Genomic DNA, 5580 nt, shown 5'->3' on the forward strand with positions numbered 1-5580 from the left:
AATAAAGCTTTAAACACATCTCCCTGACAACACACAAGGGTCTGGGGACTGGCTGCACTGAGGTTGACATCACATGAATGTTCATCTTATAATGGAGCACTATTACTGAGTGGGAGGATGACTAAACCTCGAGATAAGAGGATTCCAAAGTACAAAATCACACCGCCTTCAGTTGACCAGTGTAGTGATCTCTGTAGGTGCATGCACACAAGGGGTTAATGGGTAGATAGCAGCACCACATGATCACTCGAGGGCTGGACCAACAGGGGTATAAAAGGCAGCCACATTGGGTCTCTCATTCTCTCTCTCGGGTGTGCTGTGAACAGGGTAACATCAGAATCACATAGATAGTTAGTGGAGTTACGTTTAGTTATAATTGTTAAATCTTGTTAACCAATTCATAGTTTCCATGTTAAGGTAAAGAGCTCATGCATTAATAGTTATAGTTACTCAATAAATCTTTGTTGTTACTGGACGAGTTCAAGTCTTCTTCAACAAGATTCAGAGGACCTCACCATCAACCAAGGATTGAGTAACACGTGTTATCGACCACGCAGGTATCAACACATGGTACCAAGAAGTGTTGGCCTTAACAACAAAAACAGAAACTAGCTAGATTAGGTTCGACAGACAAGAAAAAAAAGAAAAAAACTCGGGATAAGATATTCGGCCAAGGAAGGCATCGCTACACTCGGATCTTTCGGGCACAAACTGGTAAGATGGAATCACTTCTAGCTCCAGAACACCTCAGAACCTCGAGTAATCTCCAGTATAATTGGAAGATTTTCCTGCAACAATTTAATTTGTTTCTGGAAATTAAGGACATGACCGTGGCGCCAGATTCCAAAAAATAGCATATCTCTTGGCTGCGGCAGGGAAACCGGCCATGGAGATATATAACTCATTTACCTATGCCGAAGGGGAGGACAAGGATAAGTGGGACACAGTTATAAAAAAATTCAATACTCACTGCAAATCGGAGGTGAATGAAACATTTGAACGCTTCAAGTTCACCAGGCGTATACAAAGACCAGGAGAATCGTTCTTCAGCTTTCTCACTGACTTAAAGCTGCTGGCCCAGTCCTGTAATTATGAGACCGTCCGTGACTCCCTCATCAGAGACCAGATTGTCAGTGGCATCTCTGATGAGGGACTCAGAAAATCTCTCCTTGAGCACAAAAATCTTGATCTTGAAATGGCTACACAACTATGTTCTGCTCACGAAATCGCTGAAGCACAATATCAACAGTTTACTTACCGGGAACAAGGCCTCCACCACGAGGTTGGAGCTGTCAAAATGGTGGCCCAGGCTTCTCGAAGGCACTCCTCCGTCGGCAATCCCGCGCGCGCAAATCTGCAAGTGGCCCACACACATGCGCAGTTCGTACAGAGACTGGAACCGGCTGAGAACGCTACTGTGCATGCGCGAACGTGGTAGGACGGCGTCATGACGTGTCATCACTGTGGACACGCCCACTTAAAAGGGCAATGTCCAGCTTATGGCAAACAGTGCCTGAGGTGTGGAAAGTACACTATGCCTTCAAATGTCGAGCTGTGCTACAGATGACTTACACGGGATCACAACTAAGACCCTGCGATGTTCGGAACATTGCATCTATGGACCGCCAACCAACATTCAGTGATTACCTGTCCGAAAATGATGACCTTGCCTATGCACTGTAAATTCTATGATTCTATGATAACTCCTACCATGTGGCCACGGTCACAGTCGCGGAGGAACCTTACATCACCACGCCTCATCCAAAATGCCCGAGAGTGAACAAAAAGGGGTTTAAAGTCTCAAAACAAAAAATTATTTTCCCCAGCGTCAGAATCAATCTCAAGCCTCCACTTACAGTTAAAGATCACTGTCGCAGCACCCTGAAACATACCGTTTGCAACACCCAAAGAGAAGAGCACAATGACAAATCCATAGCAAAAGATTTGTTCATTGACGATGATTACTCAGGGGATGAGTTCCTCATTGGACAAATAGAGCACCATGACACATCCTTGACAAGAAGCGATGATTTGCTCGCTGACGAATGCCACTCAGCCATGGATCAGTTCTCTGGATCTGATGGTCATTGCAGCAGCAACATGGGTGGCAAGTTCCATACGAGTCTCATGGTGGGAGAATCCAGTACCATGATGACATGGCAGCTCGTTGACAAAATGGATGACAACCACATGTCACATATCCTAGCAGAAGGCGACGCCACGTAGAGAGCACAGATTGACTCCACTGAGGGAGTGATATCGGCCTCCATAGCGAGCTCGTTGACAGGCTCCAGAATGGCCACAAGCAACGTCTCCGGAGCGACAGCCGTGAACGAGGAAGACTATGACGGTCTATCTGCCTGGTATGAGCAGCCAACAACAGACATTAAATGTCTACCCACTGTTGATAAAAGCAGTGAACAAAACCATAACAACAACAGATCTCGTGATTTCGTCGCAGCAATCACCCAACCCAGCTTGCAAAAAAGATGACATACGGGGTCAACACTACAAGCATAAAAGAAAGTCCGCTACTAACATCAACTTACTTCGACCATTCCGATGTCTCGTGATGTCCTCACGGACACACATCAACACTGACGGTCACAACAACATGACGACATCAACACTGCCACCTCAACGACAGGCGAAAGGATCAACCCACCTGATCAAACTCATACAGTCTGGACTCACAAAGTTTTTCGTTAGGATTGGACTTTTTAAACGCTGATTGACTTTGTACAGTCATTATTACCATCACATTCTGTACACAGCGTTACTTGTTTTATCTGTTCCCAGTTGACTTAATTCATTATGTTTGTTCAGTTTTCGTTACACCACACAGAAAATCTGTAACACATTAAAAAGGGGGGATGTAGTGATCTCTGTAGGTGCATGCACACAAGGGGTTAATGGGTAGATAGCAGCACCACATGATCACTAGAGGGCTGGACCAACAGGGGTATAAAAGGCAGCCACACGGGGTCTCTCATTCTCTCTCGTGGGTGTGCTGTGAACAGGGAAACATCAGAATCACATAGATAGTTAGTGGAGTTACGTTTAGTTATAATTGTTAAATCTTGTTAACCAATTCATAGTTTCCATGTTAAGGTAAAGAGCTCACGCATTAATAGTTATAGTTACTCAATAAATCTTTGTTGTTACTGGATGAGTTTGAGTCTTCTTCAACAAGATTCAGAGGACCTCACCATCAACCAAGGATTGAGTAACACTTGTTATCGACCACACAGGTAACACCACAACCAGGACATTCACTTTCCCATCCAATGAGATTCAATAAGTGAAAATTATTTACAGCAATACCACACCCCAGAACCAAAAGTGACATCAAAGCTTTTTAACTTTTCTAAACCTCCCGCTATGCCGAGGTGCAGCCCTGACATCCCAGCAGGGGCGGAGGAGCCTGCTGACGCGGATTTCATGTTTATGATGACCTTGGCGCACGTCCTCTGGTAGCCCGAGACCTAAGGGCACCGGCCTGATCAGGGTCTCCTGCTCAGAGGCAGAAATGCTCTTGGCGGCCTGTGCTGCTGGGGTGGGTGTGGGCATTGGAAGAGGGGTGTCTTGAGTGGAGGCCCCTGGGGTGTCCAACTGACACCCAGCCTCCCTGTGGGTGCCAGAGGGCTCCGACCTGATTCCTGCAGGAGATGGGGCACCTGAACAGAAGTCAAGGTGCCTTGTCCCCATGTTGCCTCCATCCTGATGGTGCTCGCCAGGGTGTGTGGCTGTGGAGTGCATGGCCAAGCATAAATCTGTCAATACCAAGGTCTGAACGGTGGATGCCAACCTTTCCATGGTGGCCTCGAGGCACTGACATTTTGGAGTCACGACATGAGGCAGAACGTGGATGGATACTTCCATTATTCCCATTATTAGTGACTCTTAAAACTCTGCCTGATGTTCTGCTGCCTCCATTTGCATCTCCACGAGTGAGCTGGCAGCCACTTCCAGAGGCTCATCATCTGGCTGAGACTGAGCATGTGGCAGATCTCCAGCAGCCTGGCCTGTCCCTGCCTCCAACTGCTGTGGGAAAGGGTATGTGATGTGTTCTTCCAAAATCGGCCCCAAATCTAAACTAGAGCTACGTCCACCAATGTGCATGTCTCTGCATTGCTCTAGGATGCGAGTGTGAGCACTGTGGCAGTCCTTCGTGAGCCTCCTCATCCTCAGACATGCATTGGGAGCTCGGGCTGCTGCTCAGCTGGATGGCTGTGGTCTGCTGGTGCCTGCAAAAGAAAAAGAAGAGTTTTGTGGATGAGCTTATGCTATGTCAGAGTACATTAAACTCACTTTGATTGTCAGGATCTGGTGAAATGATGGACCTGTGATCCATAATATGTTGTTGGGAGAGGCCAATATACCCTTCCCCACAAGAGCAACCCCTCCCCCCACCTCAGCAAGGTCGCAGCAGCTCCTTGAATTCAGCCAATGTGAGCATCTCAGCCATTCTTCCCCCGGTCTGGACTCGCTCTCGCTCATTGTGCGTCAGCTTGGCCTGTATGACGAACATAAAATCATGGAATTTACAGTTCAGAAGGAGGCCATTCAGCCCATCGAGTCTGCACCGGCCCTTACAAAGAGTAAATTCTATGATAATCTATGAAGCCCACATATGTACCCTATCCCCGTAACCCAGTAACCCCCACTTAACATTTTTTGGCCACTAACAGCAATTTGGCATGGCCAATCCACCTAACCCGCACGCACATCTTTGGACTGTGGGAGGAAACGTGAGCACCCGGAGGAAACCCACGCAGACATGCGGAGAACGTACAGACTCCGCACAGACAGTGACCCAGCCAGGAACCTGGGCCCTGGAGATGAGAAGCAACTGTGCTAACCAATATGCTATCGTGCTGCCCTCTAACAATGAAACACCAGGCGGCCTTGCATTGGCCAGGAATCGAACCCGGGCCTCCCGCGTGGCAGGCGAGAATTCTACCACTAATCTACCAATGCTGCTCCAAGATGTAAGAAAGGCCTGTGATCAGAGGGGGTAGTGTGGAGGTTGGGTGAAATGCATTTTCCCTGTGTGTGGTGAGCTCTCTCCAGAAGGGCCAGAGGATGGAGTATGAGCAACATGACAAATGGGATGGTGGTAATGATGAAAGTGTCCATGAGGGTATGAATGCCGATATGTGTCTCCTGCTAATGGGTGTGTGGGAATGTGTGAAATGAGTAGTCATTTGAATACATGATGCCATGATAATAGTGGAGGGAGCTGAGGGAGGACTTATCCTGGCGGAGCAATGTGATCATTCCTGCACTGGATGGCGACCCTTGCACCGTTGCCGGCCACACTGACCACCTGGGAAAAGGCCTCCCAGGCCAGACAATTCAAAGGTGACGTTTGGGAGCTTCCTGGAGCCATTCCATGGGTAGATGACATGCCTCTGTGCCCAGATTCTGCAGATCAGGGTGCCAAGGGCTGGAGCAGGGTGCTGCCTTCTTCTTGAGGGAAGTAGCCTTTTGCTTCTGGCTTCCAGACATCGTGAACATCCTGAGGACAAGCGAGAACGGCGCCACCTCAACTGCCCACCACGCACTTTGACAAAATGG

At 48.1% G+C, this 5580-nt stretch overlaps 1 non-coding gene across 1 annotated transcript; it reads right to left on the reverse strand.

The window, feature by feature from the left end:
* Positions 1-4909: 4909 nt before the first annotated feature.
* On the reverse strand, positions 4910-4980 carry trnag-gcc (transfer RNA glycine (anticodon GCC)). The gene has a single exon. It is a non-coding gene; the product is annotated as a tRNA-Gly (tRNA).
* Between the last annotated feature and the right edge of the window lie 600 nt (positions 4981-5580).

Source organism: Scyliorhinus torazame, chromosome 19, assembly GCF_047496885.1.
Source record: "Scyliorhinus torazame isolate Kashiwa2021f chromosome 19, sScyTor2.1, whole genome shotgun sequence".
Classification (NCBI taxonomy): domain Eukaryota; kingdom Metazoa; phylum Chordata; class Chondrichthyes; order Carcharhiniformes; family Scyliorhinidae; genus Scyliorhinus; species Scyliorhinus torazame.